The sequence below is a fragment of the Drosophila mojavensis genome, unplaced genomic scaffold (genome assembly GCF_018153725.1).
Source record: "Drosophila mojavensis isolate 15081-1352.22 unplaced genomic scaffold, ASM1815372v1 contig_136, whole genome shotgun sequence".
NCBI lineage: Eukaryota > Metazoa > Arthropoda > Insecta > Diptera > Drosophilidae > Drosophila > Drosophila mojavensis.
The window spans coordinates 245,049-269,660 of record NW_025318667.1 but is presented as its reverse complement, the minus strand read 5'-3'; the positions used below and the strand labels follow the sequence as shown (position 1 = coordinate 269,660).

The 24,612-nt window shown below is 46.2% G+C and overlaps 1 long non-coding RNA gene across 1 annotated transcript in view; it reads right to left on the bottom strand.

Annotated features, from left to right (window-relative positions):
- LOC26527163 overlaps positions 1-23,650 on the bottom strand; it is a 33,942-nt gene extending 10,292 nt beyond the window's left edge. Inside the window, exons 1-2 of the long non-coding RNA XR_001448991.3 lie at positions 23,370-23,650; positions 20,154-20,316 (exon numbers count right to left, since the gene is read on the bottom strand). This is a non-coding gene — a long non-coding RNA (uncharacterized LOC26527163). The remainder of the gene's footprint in view (positions 1-20,153; positions 20,317-23,369) is intronic.
- Positions 23,651-24,612: the final 962 nt, after the last annotated feature.

Here is a 24,612-nt window from a genome sequence, read left to right as displayed (position 1 = left end):
TACATATATAGTGAGCGTATGCCCTACCCCACACAATTTCGCTCCCACTCTCCCCCTCTCATTCTACATCTATATGTATATATAAGCCTCTCTATAAACCCTCTTTTTCAAATGCTGCCTAGGGGCGGCTCATCAGCCATTTGCCATTGCCATTGCCATTGCCATTGCCCAAAGCTTTTCTTAGCGCCCAGAAAATCTGCGGAATTTATAAAATTTTCATAGTTACAACTTTCTTTATGTTGCAAGGAGGCTGACTACAGCTGAGTGGGGCTGAGTGGAGCAGAGTGGGAGCCGTTGCCGTTAACTTAATGTGCAGTCGAGTCGAGAGGGCCAGCCAGACCCTACCCACGTCTGTATATATATGTGTGTGTGTGTGTGTGTGTGTGTGTGTATGTGTATCTAGCAGCTCTTCAGCTTCTTCTATTTTGCAGTTTAGTTTCAAATACATTGCTCTTGCCTTTGCTCTTGCTGCAGTCTCTGTTTTTGTTTCTGTTTCGTCTTCTTCTTGGCTTCCTTTTTTTTTTTTTGGTAATATTTCTTGCGTGCGCTGCTTTTATACACAAGACTCTACATTATTATTATTATTATTATTATGCTGCTTTTTTTCGCTCTCTTGTGTAAATGGGATTAAAAGACCCAGCGAGCGACTAAGAAAGAAAGAGAGAGAGAGAGCGACTTGACTGCCTGCCACTACTTCTTATTTTGCTCGCTGTTGTTGTTGTTGTTGTTGTTGTTGAGGCAACTCTCAACTCGAAACAAAAAACAGCAACAGCAAACCACCCCTATCCCCCTCCCCACTCGCTCGCTCCCGCCTCCCTCCACGGCCGCACAGTTTTGGAGCTGCTTCGCCCGCTACTTGGCAAACAGACGCAAACTTTTCAGCGCTCTAACAGTTTTCGCCTATACCTAAAATAAACCAGTAGCAGCGGCAGCGGGGGGGAGGGACGGCGGTAGGCGGGTTGTAGCAAGGTTGGGGTTGTAAAAACGACAAGCGAGAATGAAAAGGAAACCCAAAAAGAAAATGTACGCGCGCCGCGAGAAATGTTAAAAAATATTTTTATAGCTACGCGAACGTTAGAATAGTGTTTGCTGTGCCTGTGTGTGCGCCCATCTGTGTGTGTGTGAGTGTGTATGTATATATTAGCTGTGCGCTTGTGTGTGTGAGAGCTCTGCTGCTGCCAAAGTTTGAAGGTCGAAAGCGCCAGCAGCGACGTCAACGTCTTCTTCATTGCCTATGCTGTTGCTGCTGCTGTTGTTGTTGTTGCTGTTGCTGCTGCTGTTGCTGTTGTTGTTGTTGTTAGCCAAAATGGGGTGTTGATTGAACGGTTGGTTGGCCCACCCACAGCCAGACGCCGCCAGAGCTGCGTTTAGACACAAATTTTACAGACCACCCACACAAAGCATGCCCCCATCGCCCCCCGCAACCTGCTATAAAAAAAAAAGAAGTAGCAGTAGCGGCAGCTGCTGCAAGAATAGGGGAACAAGGTAAAGGCGAAGCAAGCGAGCGTGCGAGCGAGAGAAAGCGAGAGAGAAAGATGAAGGGGGAGTGGGGAACGAAGAGGACGAGTCGGAGAAGTAGGCAAAAGTATTACTTGAGAACATGTATAGAAAGATTGCCAACTAGCACGGCCTGCCCGAAGAGTGGGAAGAGCGGGGAATCGCGGCAGTTAGGCGAGATAGAGCGCTGACTGCGCTGCCAGCTTCAGTTTCGCTGCCGACTGCGCTGTTGCTGTGCACTAAATAAATTGTAATACAAAGTTTCGCTGAATTATTATGTATTCAAATCGATATCAGGCCGAAGAGTTCGAGTTATGTGTGGCGGAGCAGCAGGCAGCAGGCAGAAGGCAGAAGGCAGCGAGCAGTAGCAAGAGTAGAATGAGATTTATTTTATCTCAATTCTTTCCTTATTTGTATTTTTCTCGTACAGTTGTGCGCGGCTTACAGCATTGAAATAGGAGGCGCGAGAAAGGGGGCCAGGCTGAGGAAATCAGTTTCCTGAGTTTACTTCTTCTTGAATGTCAGTTTACGTAGATGCACCGCAAACGTTTGGGCCTCAGAGAACACATTTGTTTGACGATCAGGGTTCAGTGATAATCGCGGTTCATGGTTCATGGATAACGCTGCGGTAATGTCACATGAGAAACATGGCTTGGGGTGGCTCACCCGTGCAGCAGAGGTTATCCGTCTTCTCCGCTGGCTACGTCAACGGAAAAGAGCTGACAACGAGGGTCACACAGAGACGCTTATTGATAACGTGCGCCAGCGACAGCTGGGCCTAGCTCGCTAGCGCCTATCGCTGGGAGGAGCATAAACTAAGGCTGGGAGAGTCGGAGACCAGTGAAGTGATTGAAGTGGGAAGGAAAGTCAGTCATTCAATCAATGTAGAGTCAGGTCAACAGTCAACTCAGCTAATCAGTCAAGAATTTGCCTTAGTCAGTCATTCAGCCAATCAACCAGTCTGTCAATCAGTTAGAAGTCACTTGAATCCACTCAAAGACTTACCTTACAGCTAGGCAGCCCATCATTAACACTGATTGACTTAGTTCCTCTGTCAATTCTTTAATTAGTAAACTAAGTCGGCTCAACAGATCAATCAGATGTCAATCAAACGTTCAGTCTAGCCACCATTCGGTCAGTCAGTCAATTAGGCAGTCAACCAGGTGAATGAGTAAGCTTATCAAATAGCCAATCAACCAATCACTTTATTACCAAGTCAATAGAGCCACCAATCTATTCCCAATTCTATCTGTCAGGCAATCAATCAGTCATCCAGTCAGACTGTCAATCATTGAATCACATTATCAACATCTACTCATAACGAGTCTAATAATTAGACTGCAGGACCATCATTAATCCGTCAGATCCCAGCTGAAATTCTAGTTTGCCACGGGCCGTATTGGCGTATACGTAATACTTGGATGCAACGAGACTTAAGCAGTTGGTACAACTTTGTGGCATGTGGAATGTTATGGCATGCAGCTCGAGCCATGCACAGACAAAGTTAGAACTTAGCTACAAAGCATTGCAGATAGCACCAGGCACTGGGCAACGAATCGTCGTCCAGAGCACCGGCAACCCAAAAAGACAGAGCAAAATACAGTTATACGAGCAGCGGTAGAAATGTTTACAAAAGCTCACAGAAGCCGCGGCCCCACCAGCTCCTTCAGTTTTTAACCCGAAATTTACTGCTATTATATTTATTTTTTCTGGTTCTTATAATTCGTATAACTGGAGAGCCAATGGAAGTTACGAAAGTGGGTATATTGGGTGAATCGATTACAAGGTCTGGTTTGGAATGGCGGGAGTCAAAAGGGCTGGACACGACATATATACCCAGTATATGTCCATAATTTGGATCGAATTAACAGCTGATTCAGTTTTGAGTAATCTGCCACATGCACCTGCTTAGGGTATTTGTTAGCCCAGCATACCCGCCAACAGCTCCTACTTGTTTTATGCAATTTTGTTTCTGTTGTTGTTTCTGCCTCCTATAGACATAGACATAGTGGCTGAGTCCTGGCCAGGGGCAGCATAAGCAGCAAAGGTGTGGAAGGGAGGGGCAGGACGATAGTTGGGTCTGGGCTAAGGGCAGCAACATTTTAAATATAATTATAATATTATTTGGCCCGGTATTTTTTCGCCCTGCTGCCTCAGCTGCAGCCACATTATGTGTGCGCTCATGTGTATGTGTGTGTTTCAGTATTAGCGCCACTCTGCTGATAAGAGACCGAGAGAGACCGAAAGAGAGAGAGAGAGGGAGAGAGAGAAAGGAAAATAGAAAGCGAGAGAGGGAGAGAGAGAAAGGAAAATAGAAAGCGAGAGAGGGGTCATCACTGCATTGTTAATGTAATTTCGCTTTGCAGCCGCGTTTTTATTCTGCTTTTCGTATTAAAATAATTATAGAATTTTTTTGTGGCCCATTTTTTGTATGTGTGTGTAGAAATACTTCTAGCCCGTATTATCTGTTTCCTTTTGCTTTTGTTGTGTTTCAGTTCGCTTTGCATGTGTGTAAACTGTAAATTGTAAATTGTAAATTGTAAAAGTCAGTTTTGATACTTTTTGTCCCTGCCCCAGCCCCAGCCCCAGCCCCAACCTCTGCCTGTCATCTTTTTTTATTAGTGTTTTCTCATAGCATGTAATTTCGTAGAAAGTTTAGCAAGTGCTATAAATAAATTCAAATGGAAATGGTAAATGGGCAAATGCAGAATGCAAAAATGCAAAAATGCAAAATGAAAATGGAAATGGAAATGGAAATGTGGCGTTTATGCAGCATTGCACGCCTCATCGCACTAAGCCACGTCCACATCTCACACCTGGCTGGCTATTTGGGCTTGGCAGATTCAAATAGTCGATTCAGTAAACAGCTTGCCCTGCCCCCTCTCGCCTCTTTAAGCTCATGCAATGCATGTGCATAGAAGTTGTTGTTATACCTTCTCTATAATCACATTATATGCCCTATATAACGTCCTTGTATATTCTCTATTCCTTCTGCATACTCTCTCTAGTCCTGGCATAGATATACATATATAGTACCTCTATAACTAAGAGTCATAGATCTCTTGTATACCACAATGCATTCCACATAACCTCTGTATACTCGCAGTATAACTTCTATATACCTTCTATACGTATATAGAATATAGTCTATATACCTTCTCGATCTATTCTGTACTCGTCTATTCTATCCATCCATTCTTTTTAAATTTACTATATATATATATATATATATATATATATATGTATTTCAAATTTGTATATACATATGTATGTAATGTATCCCTTATACTTCAGTATGTAGACCTTCTCTAGTCTAAACTCCACAAAGCTTACTCTATATAGAGTATAGGAAGAGCTTCTATACTCTCGCAATAGCTGCATAAACTCTACAAACTTATGAACGTTTCCCTCTTTATACATCTATAGCCATCTAGCTCCATCTATCTCTATCTCTATCTCTATCTCTTTCTCGCTCGATTTATATTTTTAGTAAATCATTTTCATGGATTTCGTGTGTGTTTGGCAAAGTTTTTCAATAAGCCCCGTCGCAACTAATAAAATGTGATTTTGAGTGTGTGGCAAGAGAGTTTTGCAATATTTATGTCGATGCACGCGCAGGTTATTGCCATATTTTGTAATACGGGTCGTATGCGTAATGACCGCTGACCGAACACCTTGCACCACCAGAGCCACAGAGCAGCTAACTGTAACCGGCAGGACGGGCAGGACAGACACTGAGACAGACAGGTTGTTAAACTGCAACAGGTAGCCTTTCCACCGGCTGGCGGGTGGGTGGGTTCCTTGGTTTGGCTTGGTCGCTTCGACTGCTTGTCTTGTGGATTTGCCACGTTTTGCGCTTCGCCTCACACAGAACTTGGCGTCTGGCAAGCCCGTCTGTAGACACAGCCATGACCTTCATTTTGGACAATGCGAAACTGTGCCACATGCCAGCCCCTGGAAGGGGGCTAAAGAGGGCGCTGGGCGCTGGGCGCTGGGCTGTCGACTCGAATGGGTGGGCGGTCTGGAGGCTGTGGTAGCCAAGCAATTCGCAGTTCGCATCTCAAAAAGGCGAAGGACCTCTGCGAATGAAGTTTTCAAACAAATAAAGAATGGAAGGAGTTTTCCAACAAACAAACAGGCAAATATTATTCACACAGAGTCACGGACAGCATCAAACAGAGAGAGGGAGAGAGAGAGACAGAGGGAGTGAGAGAGCGCGCAATAGAGAGAGTGAGTGGGGGCAGGAGTACCCAAGAACGTTACTTTGTTCCTATACTCTGTGAAGTTCTCTTCCCTTTGCATTCCCCTCCCTCTCTCTACCTCTGTCTTCCGCTCTTTGCGATTGAAAATTAAAATGCCGACCTGCCCATGCCCATGCCCAGGGCTTCAAGTGTTTGTCGCGGACTTTTGACTTCCGGCTTGTGTCTCTGTCTTTCTGTCCTTCTCGCCCTCTGTCTCTCTCTCTCTCTGTCTCTCTCTCTCTCTATCTTTCTCTCTATGTATGTATCTCTTTCTGTCTTCGCCTTGCTCTCGTCTGTCTCAGCTGGCATTGTCGGCCTTCGCGACAGCCGGCAACTGACTTGACCTTGCAGCTGGCCTTTAAATGGCAGACTGGGCGTCTACCTGTCTGCCAATCTTACGCGTGTGCTGCTCCATGTGTGTGTGTGTGTGTGTGGGTGTGACTGTGTGTGTGTATGTGTGTGTTCGTGTAGCTGTATTTGTAACTGGGTCTCGACTCTGCCTGCGTCTGCTTGTAATGATAATCCGCATAAAATTACAGACGACAAACACACACACACACATACACACACGACGACGACGACGACGACGACGACGACAAGGCGAAGCAAAAGTAAGGCCAAGGTCATTCGCACCCACACAAACACACCCACACACACACGCACGCACACATACACACCAATTGGCCAAGCAAGTGAAGTCGTCGGCGCGTGGCTCACTTTCACTCGCATGCCCGAAAAAAAAAGAAAATAAGAAAAAAGAAAAGCCAAGCAACTCGCATCCATGCCCCGTATTCCCCTTACTCGAAAAACCCCTGCCAGACAGGCAGCTAGCCAAACGTACGTCCTAAAGTCCTGAGCAGCAACATATGTGCGTGTGTGTGTGTGTGGGTGTGTGTGTGCGTGCGAGTGTGTCAACCAGTCAAAAGCATATGTGAATTCGACGCGGCGCCCAAAAAAACATTTCCTTGCCATGTCCTCTACGTAGTCCTGGCGACTGTCTCACTTTGTGTGTGCCATTGCATGTGTGTGTGTGTATGTGTATGTATTCTTAAGTTTTTATGGCTTGCTGACTACTACTTCCGGGTCTGGGTCCGGGTCCGGGTCTGGGTCGCTGGGTCTGTCAGGCAAGGCAATGAATATATTAACACGAGGACCTGCCGCCCACAGCCAGACAATGTCTTAGTGTGTTTGCATAAGTGTGTGTGTGTGTGTGTGAGCCCTTGACGTCCAGCCTTAAGTACACACACACACACCCACACACACACACAAAGCAAGACTGGCCGTCTCCGTGGCTGCTTCGTCTGTGTGTGCCCTAACACAAAGCAAGTTTCCATTGTGTTGCGCCTTAGGGCGACTCACGCAACAAGTTGTCACACACACACACACACACACACGCATATATACCCGGACTCACATACACTCGCACACGCACACAGACATGCACCCAAATCAACAAATTATCACACACTGTCTGTATGTCTTCATCTCCGTCTCTCGCCAACTTCATTGCCATTGCCACGCCCCTCCCCATCATCGAATCTCTTCGCCCATTCGCATCCCTCCCTCTAGTTGGTTTCTATGGGCATCTATACGCTATACCGCCATTCGACCAGCTGTTTGTCTTGTTCTTGTGTGTGTTTACTGCTAGTTGAGTTCGATAATATGGAAATTTTTATGATTCTCCTACAAACGAATCCTCAGACAACTTAGCACTGCATATTACAATGTGTCTGAGTGTGTGTGTGTGTCTGTGTGTGTGTGTGTGGGTGGGTGTTTGTGGGCGCGAGTGTGAGTGGCAATAAGGAAAATGCTTCCTTGCCAAACCTAACGTCATTGTTGACAAGCAAACAGAATGACGAACCGTCAAATGTAAGTGAAAATAAATGGAAAAGCTGGCCGACACACTTGGACTCAACTCACATCTATTTGGACACGGGCCCATACCTAGAGCTGCCCTTACAGCTCCTCCTTACCTACATGCGTGAGCTTCACCACACACACGCACGCACACACACTAACCCTTGACCCTCCTGCCAAGGCAGCGAAGTAAGACTCATGAGCGATATCACTTACTTATGTCATGTCAGACAGGTTTGTGAGCTTGTGGAAGGGTTGTTTGGTCTGCTGGGCTGCTGGGTTGCTGGGTTGCTGGGTTGCTGGGTTGTCGGTTTATCAGGCTAACGGGATGTTGTTTGGCTGGCGGCCCGCCCGGTCTGCCCGGTTGCCGGATTGGCGAGCCATGTCCGCGTCTGGGCCGTGTCTCGTTAAGTGTTTGGGCAAAGATTTGCCACATGAGCTCGTGGAGGGGGACTAGACGCTTAGAGGGTTGTGCAGGGTTAAGGGTTAAGGTTATTTACACGCACGACTGCCAGTCAGCCAGTTGGTCGATTGGTTCATTTGCATTTGTCAGCAATAGGACATGTTTTAATCGAAGCACTCTTCAAGGGGTGTACGTGTGTGCGTGTGTGCGGTCAGGGGGTTGGGACATCCCCCTCGAAAATTTGGTTTTATTTGTTGCCCTTGTTGTCGCAGATAATGCCTTATAAATTGCTGACTATTTTGTCGTATTTGAGGCGATCGCTTTTGGGACAAAAAACAGCAACGGCCGACCATGAAGGCGGGGTCAACTTGGCAGTCGTAGGTCAAGGGGCATAGCCAAATAAAGTGAAGTGAGTATGTGTGAGCTTATGTGTGTGATTGGCCTGTGGTATTTGAAAGTTTTTGTCGGAGTGTAAGGGTTCAAGCAGTTAAGGGTTTTGCCAGTTGACCCCTTCCCGTGCGTTGTTGGTTGTAATCTAACCAAGCGCAATCACATTCCGTTCTGACATGCTAAACAAGTTATACCCCCAATCCCAAGTCACATGTGAGCGTGCCAGGGGTTGAGCAGTCAGAGGAGTTAATTAAATGCCTGTTCAACTTTGACCCCAACTGGGCGGGCCAGTCAACGGCCAGGTGATAGCAGCAAGAGCGAGTATATCTCATAGGTCAATGCAGGAGCTGCCTTAGCGGAAGAGTTTAGGGTAATTAGAGCAGACTTTTCGCTCTTCAGCGAATATGATCTGCACTCTAGCAATGGGACATCGCTTGCTGCCGCAACGTTGTAGGGGAATCCAGGGTCTCAGTTGGAGTAGACCTGTACTCCAGTATTTTCTGTGCATGCGCTTACCGAGGGGGTAGCTGGGAGGGGCTGCGTGTTGAGTAGGCCTTTAGCTGTTGGGGCTTAAGGAGCTACATACGCGACGCTCGATTTGAAAGAACAAGTTTTAAATTAATTATTAGAAAAAGCATCAGCTGTGGTAAAAGGCGCGCAAAGAAAGGGTAGCATCCCAGAGGTTTTTCCACAAGCACACACACGCACACGCACACATATCATGCAGCTTCATTGGTGTGTGGCTGTATGTGTGTCACCTCCCTAGGCAATTTCCGTTGCCAAATTGAAAAATTACGCTCGCGCAAAGTTTCGTTGCCTTGATTCGAGCCCGTTCCCCGTCCACAAGTCAGCTCCAGCTTGATGAGCCCCCGCTTACCCCAGCGCAAGTGAGCACTACTCGAAATGTGGGTGCGAAGGGGCAGTGGAAGGGGGAGAGGTAGGGGCAGGTCGCAGTTTTTTCGTTTTTCCCATATGCTTATTACATCATTGCGATGTACATGTGCCCCATTTTAGGCAAAAGGAGAGGAAAATCCCGAACACAACTCAGACTCAAACCCAAATTCAAACTTGAGAAACTGAAAGACGCAAACTGTAGCTCGGGCCACGGTTTCTGTTTCGGTTTTGCATTTTGGGCGTGGGGTAAGACTAGATGGTATGGGCATTACGCATTTTTTGGCTCTTTCTCTCTCTCTCTCACTATGTACACACATATATATAATATATACACACATATATATATAAATATGTGCAAAAGAAAGTACACACACACACACACACACACACAGCCTCCCGCACATACGCAGCGAAGAAAAAAAAACGAGTAAAACGCTAATGAAAATTAAAATGAAAAATTGCAAACGACGTGTGGTAGACGCAACAGCCGAGCCTTGCTAAAAACGAAACGTGGCTGGGGGGAGGGGAGGGGAGTCTGAAGGGGGAATTACGAAGCACTGGCGCTGCGGTATTTGCAGCAGCAGCGGCAGCAGCAGCCGCGGCAGAAGCGGCAATGGGGATGCCACACATACTCAAACAAACGCATACATTAGATAATGTGTTGTGTGTAGCTGTTGCTGTTGCTCCTTTAGATCCCAGCCCCCAGCCCCCAGCCCCAGCCCCCCAGCCCCCCTGAAGCCAGCCCCAAAACCGACGCCGCCCCCCTCACGCATGTCTCCACACTGACAGCATAAAAAGTGAAAAAACAAAATTTTCCATTTTTACTTTGCGTTTTGGGTGCTCTGAAGCGCGGGGCTAGCTCGGCGACTGAAGCTGTAGCTGGAGTTCGGGAGTGCGGCTAAGACTATGGCCAGGGGTAAGGCAGAGCATGCGGGTGCGGGTTAGCAGGGTGGCTCAGTGGTTGGGCGCAACGTCAAAGCCAATGCCAAGCGCGCGTCTGCCATTAGCATACACTACTCACATTTTATAATGCGTTTTTCTGTGCGGGTTTCTCTCTCTCTTCCTCTTGTAGTACGCATAAGTATATAAATATATATACATATGTATATATATATAGATGTGTGCGTGTGTGTGTGTGCTCATTTCATTGCAACAACTGCGTTGGGTACTTGTAATTTATATACATACACGCTTTATGTGCGTGCTTAGGTATGTGCATGTGTGTGTGTGTGTGTGTGTGTGTGTGTGTGTGACAGGCTAAACTACCCTTTTGCCTAATTTTTAATCTCGCGCGTTGCCAAGCAGCAACGACAACAGCGACGGCGACGGCGACGCCAACGTCAACGTCAGCGTCGATGTCGATGTCGTCGCCCAAACTCGACGCCGAATACCTATTAGACAGTTAGACGTTTTAGTCATTGTTGTCATGTGTAGAGTTGACGAATCTGGTTCAATTTGTTGAACTAGTTCACCTTGCTGTAATTAGTTCAACAATCAACTTGTATGCAGCTCGTGACAGTTGGCCACACACATATCGCATTGGTCAGCTGAGCTGAACTTGTTGCATGCGATAGTTGGACTCATTAGTTCAGCCGAAATCGATTCATTGTGCCTATAGAAGGAGATTTTGGCCTCAGCTAGTTCACTAGTTCATTTGAATAGGCTAATTGAATAAACCGTGGAGGCAGATCCTGGTCTTGGCTGATGCTGTCACGATTCGCATTAGCTAACATTGGTATTAGTTGTTGTTGTTGTTGTTGTTCTTATTGTTGCTTTTACTTTTTACACATACAATTAAAAATGTAAATCAGTCGCGTTGCCTTGCGCCCCTTTCATATTCCCAATCTCTCTCTCCCTCTCTCTCGCTCTCTCTCTCGCTCTCTCGTCTCCTGTTTTAACATTTTTTATTACTTTGTGGCATTCTTTGGCAGCGACATTGCTCGAGTGGGTGTGGCTGGGTGGTTGAGGCTGCTCCGGCCTGGGCAGCCTCCCTCTGCTTACGAATGTGTGTATGTGTATGTGTCTGTGTATGTGCACATATAATATATTTATTTATTTTACGTGTGCGCTCAACTAAAAATTACAAAATGCCGCAGCTCAAAGCAACAACAACAGCGGCACCAGCAGAAGCTCAAAGAGTAATCAATGAATTCAATCTCCCTCTCTCTCGCACTTCTTTCTCTTGTCTTGCCGATACGTAGCTCAAGATTTCCTCCTCTGCCTCTGCAAGCACGTACATCATCTACATCACATGTACATCCACTACTACCGTCAATAGAGCTGAGACGCTTCAATATGCAAGTGGAGAATAGAGAGATACGCCTTCACATAGCTGCGCTCATTGTGTGATTGAAGCGTATTCATTTATATGTTCATCATGATGCATAATCATCATGTACATACACAAATGTACATATAGCTGTATCTCAATTTCTTTACTATTAAATATGATGACCTGCTTGCAATGGGAGGCGGAGAGCCATCAATAATGACCAGACTCAGAGTGCAGTGAAGATTGTTGAAGAGTTTTGAGTGTTTTATTTGACGGGTATAGAAGAGGCTCACACATAAGAGATACAGATATGCAAGTCCTTCATCGTATAGTGTGTATGAATATGCATCTCTCTCGCACCCTCTTTCTCTCCTTATTTCTTTTTACAATCCTTGCCAATAGACGTAGACAATCAGACGTGAATTGTAGTTAGAATTACCTGCTTAGCTAGTATGGTAATACTTGTCTGTCTGTATATGTACATCATATCTGCATGTGTGTGTGTGTGTGTGTGTGTGTGTCTGTCTGTCTGTCCGCCTGTATCTTTGCTTTGTAAGTAGATTTGCTGCTCTTGCTGATCCATATTATGGCTGGCTAGAAGCTGCAAGCTGTGTGTGTGTGTGTGTGTGTGTGTGTGTGTGTGTGTGTGTGTGTGTGTGTGTGTGTGTGTGTATAGGCACTTAAACACAGTTTCAAACACACACACACACACTAGTGCACACCCACACACAGAGGGAGGTAGACAGAGGCAGGACTTACACACACACACACACACACACAAACACAGAGTGAAAGAGGGACCAAACATAAATACATATTTATTGTTGGAACAAGCAATTTAGCGAAAAGAAATCCAAATTATATCATAACTTTGTGTAGTGCGCCATCTGGGGTTTAGTTGCCTGTTTTTCGCCGGCGATGCCCCTGCCGACTCGTCGCTGCCAGCGTCGCTGCTGTAGCCGTAGCCGTAGCTGTAGCTGTAGCCGTAGCTGTAGCTGCTGCCTACGCCTACAACAAAGGCAAAAGCGAACTTGAACAGACACGAGGCGCTAGGCAGTTGCCAGAGCCAGAGCCAGAGCCAGAGCCTGGGCTTGGAGTAGACGAGTGGGGGCAGGGGCTGGGGCAGAGGCATGGCAAGGCGGGCGCTTTGGCAATAATTCTATGCTGCCACCGACATAGCCGACGTTAAAGATGTTGCCACACACATTTTTGTGCCGTTTTCCACTGTTTTGTTTTGGTTTTTTGCTCGGCTCCTTTTTTATTTTTATACAGCTGCCTTCACAATGAAAACAATTACAACAACAATTGCGAATAAGCATGCAAAACGCAAGTAGAAGATGAAGTAGCCAAATGAGCCAGACAGAGACAGAGCGAGACACGAGCGGGATAGAGAGAGAGAGAGAGAGAGAGAGTGAGAGAGAGAGAGAGAGAGGGGGAGAGCGAGAGAGAAAGCGAGCAGAGCAGAGAAAAGCTGCGGCAAGTAGCTTGAGTCGGTGCCGCAGTCAAAACCAGCTGCGACGACGGCAGCAGAATGGGAAAATGAGAATAAGCAAGGGAATGGGGGAATGGGGGAATGAGAACGGAACGAGAATGAAATGTTTTCTAATAAATTTTGCTTTATGTGCGCGGTGCGGCGTGCGGCGCGAGCAGAGGGCGAGCTGAGGGCGGGCGAGCAGTAGAAAAGGGAATAAATAAAAATAAAGTTTTATATTCATGTACCGCGCGCACACACACACACTCACACACTCACACACACACACACACATATGCCGCAAGGGCCGCAACACTTGCCACCCAATTGCCATTAATATGGCGGCTGACTAACATTCGTCTCTGAGTGTATGTGTGTGCGTCTGTGTATGTGTGTGTGTGTGTGTGTATGTGTGTGCGTCTCTAATGCCAACTTGCAATTTATTTTAACTTTGCCGCGAACTTTAGAGGCAGCCTCCCTCCCCTCCCTCCCTCCCTCCTCAGCCCGCTGCCAGCCCAAAAAAAAGCAAATAAATAAAAAATAATACAAAAAAGAAAAATGTAAAAACAAAGCAGAAGGAAAAAACTTTTTCGCCATTTTGTTTCATTTTTTTCTCATTTGCTTTACTATTTCAGCTAAATTTTTTCAATTTTTCTTTTCTTGTTTTTCTATACTTATTTACTTCTTTGCAGTTTTCTCTCTCTATCTCTGCTCAGCGTTTGGTGTTTTTTTTTTGGAGAGGCCCAACAAAGGTAAACGATTTTTTTATATATTTATATTTGTTTAGCATTTTCCGTTTTCCCTTGGCTTTAAGCCTCAATATTTTATTGATGCTACAAGTGAGACGCATCATATCATATACCATATATATATATAAGCTATATCTTTTATATGACTGTAACTATTTCTCGTCTCTGAGCAAGTTTGATTACAGAATAGACAATAAAATAGAGCTAAGACAGGACAGCTGTAAGGGTAGAAGGTTAGGGCTAGGGGTAGGGGTGGCGTTTCCTTATGGCATCGTAAAGTTAATAGAATTGTGGTCTTTTTACAAGCAATTGCAGGCATTTCATAATTTTCGTATTACCTGCAATAAAATGCGAAATTCTAGTCAAAGTGCCAAGGGTTGGGGCCAGAGCCAGGACAACGGTAACGGTAACGGCAACGTTAAGGCCAGCCGCAAAGCGAAATAACAAAAATCGAAGCGTACAAAGGTCATTAAAGCAGAGAAGATGGAGCTGGCAAGCGGCGAGAAGGAAGCTGTGAGCTGAGCGCTGAGAACTGAGAGCTGAGCAAGAGGGCTGCAGCTTTATCAAGCACTAACTCAACTCTCTCTATGTGTGCGTGCGTCTGTGTGTGTGTGCAGCTTCCTAATCAACCCTTTTACGAACCCTAAAAAACGAGAGAAGAAAAAATTGTAAAGCAACAACAACTATAACCGAGCATAACAATAAAATGTAAAATTAGAAGCCAGCGCCGCCGCCGCCGCCGCCGTTGCCGCTGCCGTTGCCGCGCTCGTCGTTAAGGGCAGTTTCTGGTACACCCAACCACCCCCAGCCCCGCGACCACGCGACTTCAATTACAACAACTAAAAAAAACACACACACAAGTAAAACCGTTTGCAGTCAAGCATACACGACTACGCAATACTCGCTCAGAGATTTACACACAGATTAGCCACGCCCACAATGAGGAATACAACTGATTGACCCATAACCCATAACCGACCACTCGCGTATGATAACAGTCGATCCAGCGACACACAGCTAGAGCAACCTGTCACAGAAACCAATATACCCGCTTCTCGTTAAGCTAGCGAGCATCGAAACCAGGCAAGCCCAAGCAAAGGCGCAACCTGAGCATCGATGTCGAATGAGGCGGAAGCGAGCCAACAACAACAGAAACAGAAAGCATAGCACAGCATTAGGCGGCGACGGGTAAGGTCAGACAGCAGACGCAGCGCGTACGCTCTCTCCTTGCATGTGTGTGAGTGTGTGTGCGAGTGTGTGTAAAGGAAATATGTAACGTGGGGCCTTAAAAAAACTACTTTAAGCGCATGATCAGCGGTATTTTTGGCTTTGCCAGCTAACAACTTGCAGCAACAGCAGCGCAACACACATACACGCACACACACACACACACACACACATAGAGGCAGATATACGAACGCATAAAAAGAAAAGCGGCAGCAGCAGTGGCAGTGGCAGTGGCAGCAGCTTCCGCGGCATCATTAAGGGTAGTTTCCAGCATCGTAAAAATATAGAGAAATAAAATTTAAAAAAGGCAATAGCAACAACAACAACAACAATAGCAAGAAGAAGAAGATGAAGCAGAAGCAACAACAGACGACGAACAACAACAACAACAACAACAAGAGCAAAGTGAAACCGAAAAGCAAAATAAATAAAATGTATCAATATAAGGAAATTTGGTAGGAAAATTGGCAAATGGCATCGAATCGTATTGCAACAACAACAATAACAACAACAATAGCAACAACAACAACAAGCAAGCGCGCGCGTTAACGAACTACAAATTTTAGAGCAGCAAGCCCCAAACCCAATTACTCAGACGCCACAGCTAAGACAGGCAACATCCAAGACATCGAAGCACAGCCACTCAGCTGACCCCAATTCACCCCCAAAACCATAGCCAGGCGCCCCAGCTGCCCACCTTGCCCCCGCCCACTTCCCGCTCCCCACTCCCCACTCCCCACTCACCATCAGCTGCCACGAAATCAATGAACGTACAAGACGTTGCCGAAGCTGAGGCTTAAGCTGATGCCAGGCAAACGGCGGAAGGTAAGTGGGTATATCGCGATGCCCTCGTCTTGATGGCCAGTTCTAGTTCAATATAATGAGCTAGTTCGTATTGGAGAGCAAGTTGGATCTCTTGTAGCTTGATAAACTAGCTAAATAGTTGAATAGAGCTAGTTGAATTTGATTAGCCAACTCAATGTGATGAACTAGTTCCACAAGATCGATTGAAATAGTTCCTTCTCACATGAAAGTGTATCGTCTATGATCGATGCATATGTTCTATTGAGTCGCTCAGCCTAAGACAATTGCCGGCTGAACTAGTTCATTGAATGCCCCTAGCCCTTTCCCGTTCCTCTTCAACTCATTTCGCTATCTAGAAGGTTCATCCCTATGTAGTTGAAGTGCTGCTGTCAAATCCTTCGACAACTCACTGTACACAACTCTCTAATGTAGCTGGCAGCATCCTTCTGCTTCTCCCATTAGTAACTTTAATGTTCGCTCTCTCTCTATTCCTTTGTCTGCTTGCTGTATCGATGCGCCACTGTAGCCAATGTCTTAGCCATAGTTTTGCCCATAGTTCGACACCCCTTTCCGGCCCCAATCAGAGCGAATTTCTGCTACAGAAATCTCTATAAATAATGTTTCTGGCACAGACGAAATCAAACGATGATTTTACCGTTGCCGGGATAAGGCTCAACAACCAGCCCAGCCCCTCAACTCCCTCTCCACACACAGCACAAACCCAGACCCAGACCCAGACTCAAACCCAACGCTTGCGCGCCTACGCAACGCTGTTTACCACGAGGCACCGTCGTCGTCGTCGCCGTCGTCGCCGTCGTCGCCGTCGTCGCCGTCGTCGGCGTCGTCCTTGTCCAAGTCCTCGTCGTCGTCGACTTCGGCTGTTGAACGTCTTTAACTCTCATTCCCTTTCCCTTTTCTTGCTGCGCTCGCTTCTCGCTTCTCCGTTTTCCTATTACCTAAGCCACCCACCCCCAAGCCGGCTACCCCCTCCCCCCGCCAGCTACCTCCTCGTTCATCTATTCATTCCTCCTGTTCCAGCAGCCATTAAGTTTTCTCGCTGTAATAAAAAATTTTCCTTTTTTTGCCGCGCATCACAGAATGTTTATATATATATATCTATGTGTGTGTGTGTGTGTATGTGTACCTTTGTGTATGAAAGTGTGTGTGTGTGTGTAGATACTAAATTTTCTAGTTTGTTTTTTTTTTTTTTTTTTGTATTTCCCTTTTACTCTATACTTTGCCTTTGCCTTGGCATTAGTGTTTATTTTTTTCTTTTTGAAAAGAAGATTTATGTAAAACGTTCGGGGAGTTAGTGCTGCGACAGAGCAGCTAGCTGCGGCAGTGGCAGCAGCAGCGACAGCGCCGCCGACGCCAGCAGCGACAGCATTAGCAAAATAGTCGCAGATGCTGTTGCTGTAAGTTTTACGCAGTCCAAAAACAAAACTGCCAAAATACCCATCGCCCTCCCCCGCCCTCCGCGTGGCTTCCTTCGCCTACCTCAAGCTCCAGCAGCCGCCCCTGATACAACCCCTCCAACCAGACCAGACCAGGCCAGGCCAGACCAGACCAGGCCAGGCCAGAGCAGACCAGAGTGTCCCCCACCTTCACCCTTACCGCAAGTCGGCGGCTGTGTTGCCTGCGGAGCCGCTGCGCTTGACTGCGACCAGCAACTGGAACGGCAGGACCTTCGCTCCTGGCCCTGGGCTGGCCTCACCCCCACACCTCAGCCGTGTACTACTGCCCTGCCCCCGTTCCCCTATCTCGGAAGTTTTGGCAAGTTTCATGTTTAGATTTCTAAGTCGCCTGCCAAAAGCTCCCGCTTCGGATTTTCCGCTATAAATATACATTTCGTTGCGCCTCCCCTCCCACTCAGCCCCCCGCGAATAGCAACTACATTTACTTGATTACTATATAGCTGGTCAATAATTAAGGCAAGGTGTAGGCTGTGTGAGACATACCCTGTAAATACCGTTGAGCTGGCGAAGAGCAGAAAGACCTCAGCCCAGAAGGGTCCAGCTCCCGAAGGACTTCTAAGCACTTGGTAGAGCAGGTCGGTCGAAGATGTCTGCTTGAAGCTGCTGATGTGCTGTGCTCTGCTGCTGCCTGCCTTTGTTTTGCCTTGGCCTTGGACGAAAGGGTTCAATGCACATTGCAGTGCATTCAATTATTGACAAAGTGGCAAACAGTCGATTTACGCAAGTGTCAACGAGGGCGACTGGAGAGGGGGCATTTGGGTGCTGTAGAGAAAGGCCTGTGCAAAGCTGGGCAAGCCGAGAAATATAAAGAAAAAACCCACAAGAAACAAAGAGAAACCCAGCACACATTCAATATTTGCTGATGAAACGCGAACATGCGAGAGCACAAGAGGAGGCGGAGGAGGCGGAGGAGGCAGAGCAGGGAGAAGCTCGCTTTGTTTATAGCCACATTTTAGTTGAAGCTCGAGCCCGGTTAGCCGATTATTGAATCAGCTGCTGAATGCGATCACCCGATCGCCGACTGCGCGAGCCCCATTGCCACGTGCCTCAAAGAGCTGCATGCAGATACAGATACAGATACAGATAGAGATGGAGATAGAAATGAAAACAGATACGGGTGAAGTATGAAATTGAGATATATGTAGATACACTCGCATAGATACAGCTGGATAAAACCTAAAATCGGAGTAGTTAAAACTTTTCCCTGGCTATAGGATCAGCATCAGCACCTTCTTGACCCTCCCTCTCACCCTCTATCGCTGCCTCTCTCTCCATCTCCCTCTCCCTCACACTCTCTATCTGTGTATCTGATTCTGCCTCTGTTATTTCGTCTCTCGACTATGTGCAGCACTAACAGCAAGAACAACAACAGCGGAAGCGACGCGTAGCAAAACGAAAAATGCCACAAAACGTGCTTCTAAGTTATTTTTCATTTGACCCCCACCCCCTTCTTCCCCCCCTCTAGCCACAAGCTGCAGGCAAAGCCCGTACCCTTACACAGCAGCACACTAAAACACCAGCACACACACACACACACACTCACACACACACACTGGCCAGAGCGTCTTAGATGCTTGAGAGCTGCTTGCTATTGTGCTTGTTGTTGTTTTTATCCTTCACACAGACACACACCCACACACACACAGACACACAAACGTACACAGCTACAACAAAAGATTGTCGAGTAGTTAGGTAACGGCCAACAGGCAACTGTAACGGTAACAGTGACAGTAACGGTAACGGTAACGGCAGCGGCATTGGGGCAGACAGGCATTTTAAGATTTATGTCGGTGATTATTTCTAAGTTTTTGTGCGCTTAGCAATGCGCCGCCCCCTCGCTCAGCTCATGACATACGAATAGCTGCAGGGTAGATCTTTATATATATATATACACTTATAGAGAGAGAGAGAGAGAGAGAGAGAGAGAGAGAGAGAGAGAGAGAGAGAGAGAGAGAGAGAGAGAGGGAGACATGTGGAGAAGGCACGTAGCAGCGCCAAATAGTGACCCCCAGTGAATAGCCTAGGCACCCATCTGGCTGCGAGTGAAACGTCTTTTGTGGCTGTGCCAAAATAACTCATACGCTGCGTATGCCCATTGAGACATGAGACAAGCGGACGGACAGACAGACTCGGCCTGCATTGACTGCACACGCTGCGAGTCAAGTTTTGATCTCTAGTCTCGCTCTGAGCTCAGCTTGAGCCATGGCCCAGCTAACGAGTCGGCATAAAAAATGTATCTAATGCTTATAGCTACCCTTGCTTCGTCTCACTACTCCCCCGAACTCCCCACTCCCCACTTCCCACTCCTCTCCTACTTCCTCACCTCACCTCGCACTGCTGGCGTTTGCGTTTGCTGCTTTTCAATTCCCATTCTTTCCTTAGCTTCATTGTGTTGGCATCTCGTTTTTTTCCTTCTTCTTCTTCTTCTTCTTCCTCTAAGCACAATACTATTTTCTTTTTTTCTTCTTCTTCTGTTGTTGTTGTTACATTTAAAATGTTTTATTTGGCCATTTGTATGTTTTATGGGAGCCGTCGTTTACCGCTACCTACGAATTCGACCCATGCCTGGGCCTGGGCCCGCACCCCTCGCCCACCTCTCGTCTTCTGTGCCGCATTTATATAAACATATACACTTGAATATATATTTATATATATATATATATTTATAAACGTGTGCCTATGTATTAATTTGATTCCAAAGACAGGCAAATATTATCCGATCTAAGCAAATCCAGGGTATTAGTGTATTATAGACTTGAGTTGTTAGCGCGAAACTAAGTTGGATTTGGAGGAATTCCGAAGACGTACTAAAGATATTCTTACGTGCTAGTACATATATATTTGTAGTCTCGTCTTGCATGAGTAGAACTTACGCCCATTAGAGAGTTACTTGAGATAGTTCTGCAGAGTGCCTCATCTCCTCCTGTTCTGCAATCTCGCTCAAGGTCACTCAAAGTATTTCTTGCACTTTTAGGAATCATTGAGATCAGTTTTCATACATGATTATGGAATATTACAGCCTCAGTATTGCTTGATCTGGATGGGGAAAGTAAGAAAAGGAAATTGGGTTTGAACATTTTTAAATAGCTCTATAAATATACGAATATCGGGTAATTCATTCCGAATGAGTTTATCATTTATGAAGATACAACCGAGATGTCAACTGAAACCTCAACCCTTAGTAATGATGTATCTGATGGATAATTAATCAAGTTGAGTACTTTTGATAATCCTTGACTTTTCTGAATCTATCTTAATTATCTCTGAGGTATTTCTGAGGTACTCTTAGCATGTAGTAGAGGGTCCCATCTAACTACACATCATTACTTTTGAGCTTTCGACTGTAAGAGTTAGTTATATATATATGTAGATTCATAGTGGAAATCATTCTTAGGAACTCAATCCCATTTTCGAGCACTGTGTACCACTGTATGCACTCAACTTTCGTTTTACTTTGGTCTTTGCTGCTGCTGCTTCTTCTTTCTCGCTGTGTATAACCCATGCCCCAAAACTAATCGCAACTCCTCGAAAGGGAGCAGCAGCAGCAGCAGCAGTCGCTGTTCTCTAACAATGCACAAAACAAAGAGAGATAGAGAGAAAGAGAGAGAGCGAACGCACATTCTAAATTAAAAGTAATAATAAGTATGTTATGTTTGAGCAAACGGAGGTGTGTCGAGCTAGGGGAGCGTGGGAGTATGGCGTGGTGTGGGGTACGGGGTATGGGGGCATGGGGGTATGGGGGTAGCTACCCTGCGAACTTAGACATTGAAATGAGAATTTTTAAATATAAAAGGATGCCACACACACACATACACACCCACACACGCGTACGCAATATGCATGTGTATTTGCCCCAGCCCCACCCCCTCGACTGCCCCCACCTGACATCTACTAGCAACAACTAATGCCAAAGCCCTGGCTGTAGCTGGTCTCCGGCGTCTACAACGCTACCAGCGCTGCCGTCGCTGTTGTTGTTGTTGTTGCTGTCGCTGTCACCGTCGCCGTCGCCGTCGCCGTCGCCGTCGACGTCAGCTGCCGTTAGCAATGCAAAAGAAATATTGCAACCCTCGGCAGAGGGTTGTGTGTCTATGTGCGTGTGTGTGTGTGTGTTTGTCTCAGTGTGTGTGGGCTTTTTATTTTCTAAACTTTACTGAAGTTGTCGTTTTTTTTTTTTGTTGTTGTTGTTGCTTCTTCTCCTCCTCTTTGAATGCTTTTTTATACATGTTTATATGTATATATAGTACCCGTACTTAGTGGCTGGGCAATGCCAAAAATACACTGAACGAAATCCGGAGAGACTCCAAAAGACTGAAAACATTGCGCTCTCTCTTCAAATATATAGGTATAGAGCAGAGGGGGTAACAGGGTTGCCGGACTTAGGGGAAGGATTATTCCAAAAGTCTAATCTCGATCCCCTATGGAGCTAGAGGGCACACGGGGTACAAACCTGGATGCAGACCTGGGATAATGTAGGAGGAGGCTGTAAGAAAGGATATAGACATCCACCTCCCTCCCCTACTCCCCCCAGCAGGTAGGGAAAGTATTTAGTAATATCGAGAGAGATGTCAAATATCTATATCAATTGCGAACTATAGCCCATTATTATGCCCTTCTGCCTCATGAATAGCACATCATCGCCTAGCCGACTATTCCATATGATCTCCCCTATCCACACCTCAGTTTTGCTCAGTGTGCGCTTTGTATTGGCGTCTGTCTGTGTGGCGTTGTCATTGCGCCTAAAAAGCACCTTTTTTCCACTACAATTCCGCTTATCCTGCCAGTGCCTCAGCCTCAGCCTCAGCCTCAGCATTATAACAGAATGGCACAACAATTTACAACACACACACCCCCACACACACACACACTTAAACAAGCCGCCACCATAAAACATAATATGTATGAGATTTTTCTTTCGTTTATTTTTTTTTAACTACGAACACGTAGTTAAAAAATGAAAAAATTTAGAACTGCAAACGAAGATGAAGATGCTGCTGTATGTGCGTGTGTGTAAGCGAGCGGTGGGAGTGGGCGAAGGCGGCGAGCGGGGGCGCCTGGGCTGTACCTAGAAGAAGAGCTACGGCGGCATCGACGCCAGCATCAACGTCAGAAAATTGAAAACAGAAAAAAATGAAAATAATACAACTACAACGCACCGACGACGACGACGACGACGACGACGTCTGCCATCGTCTCAGTCTCAGCTGGCTTTGCTACAGCCAAGTCGCAACTACACTGACACACACACACACACAGAGAGACAGAGGCACGCACAGACATGCATATAAACCACCCTTGAAAAAATCTCGCGCAGCAAAATCTAAAGCAAAAATTTCAAGAGACGAAAAAAGCGAAACGAAGTGCAAAAGTATAGAAAGAAATGTTGAAATAAAAACCTTGTTTCCGCGCAAGTTACAACAGCTTCCCCCGCGACACTCCGCTCCAGCAAAAAAGCTAAGCACACACCCACACACCCACACACACACACACACACACCCACACACACACACTACTTATTTGGAGGGGTTACGAGTACATGCCGTATCCACCTTGAAGAGAAAGTACGATATTTGCTAGCAATAAAAGTAGTAATCAGTCGCGGTGCCTTCCTCACACACACACACACACGCACGTACATACAGGCATGCAGCGCACACGTACACACATATACACATGCATATACACACATACATATAAAAGGCGAGCGAATCGCCGAGGTTGCTCTGTCGACATTCCCGAGTTAGAAAGAGATGAGCATTAGAAGCGGGCAGCAGGCAGCCAAAAGCAACAACAACTCTGCGTAGGGAGGCGACAGGGGGGAGGGGGGCTTAGGGTGGCGGGAGGAGGGGTAGCTGCGAGCTGCTGGCTGGTTTAACAACTGCTCCGCGTAACGAGAACTTTTCATTTTATGTAATTTCACTTCGCCGTTTTTTTTCGCCGCGCTGCTACTTTTTTTTTTTTTTGCGCTTTGCTCATTTTTCTATAACATTCGAATTTTTAAGTGAGTGTCGCCGGCGCTGCCGACGTCGCTGCCGGCGTCGCTGTCACGCATGTCGCCGCGGCTGGCTGTCTTTACTTTTGCTTTTGCTTACCCCATTTTTTCGCCCCTAGCGAGCTGCAATGTTTTTTTTCAACTGCTACTGCTGCTGCTTCTTCTTCTTCCTCCTTTTTTTCTCGCTAACTAAGACATTCGCTGTCGCTGTCGCTGTTGCTGTCGCTGGCGCTGTTGTTGGCGCTGACGCTAGCTGCGCTGCCAGCGTCGGCAGTTTTTTTGTGTGCTGAAATTACGAAAGCGACATTAATTTTTTAGAATTGCGCTTATGCGTGGAAAAGCAGTTAGCCTAGTGCGAAGGAGGCGCGGCAGCAGGGGGAGGAGCAGGTGGAGCTGAGGCAGCGACTGCGCTGCTTGCCAAACTTTCACTACGGGTTTGGGGCTTGAGGGATTGGGTTGACTGAGGGGGTGGAGAATGGGAAATGGGGAATGGGGGATGGGGGATGGGGTGCGGTCGGTGGTGGGTGGCTCAGCAGAAGTTGCGTTTTAAATGGGTAGTAAACGCGCATGTATGTAGTTATATTATTTTTTACGAGCGCGATATGTTGTGTAAAATAGCATTCTGCCTCAGTCAACAACCACGCCTACTCTCCGCCCCACGCATATCTTCATATACGCATACATGTGTGTGCTTTGTCTGTATGTAGGTATGCAGATGAGTTGGCTGTAAGTTTTCACTTTACGCTCAGGTGTGCTTCAGGTGTGGGTAGGAGGGAAGCCCTTACGATGCCTTTGTAGCACACACATTTGTATCATATGTATGTACATACACACATATGTATATATTTAATACGGATGAGGGACTGATTTCATAAAGTGTGCTCTCAAGGGCCAATCCTTCAATTGATCGTATCAATTCTATAACTAAGAAACAATCCACTTTTCGAGAATATTAATGGGTTAATTATTCAATTGATTAATGTGTATGTAGATGTATTAAAAATCCCTAATTTCGATGGCGACAATAGTCGATCTGTTTCCAACTGGAGAGCCAAAGGTAGCTAAGAAAACCTTTACACACTCTTTCCCATAATTTATCGATCTGCCCATAGTTATCGTTAATCCTTCAGTCGAAAGAGTACAAATTTCGAAAGGTCGATAACATTCCTATTCCTATTTCAGATTTCTGTATGCTTACTTAATCGAAAAATCGATCAATCGAAAATCGAATCGATTTTCTTTGTGCTCAGTCAAAATATATATTTATATTTATAATATATTCATCTCTTGTGGCTTTCATCTGCCTATCGGTGCTCATAGACTAGTCATCAATTATAAATCGA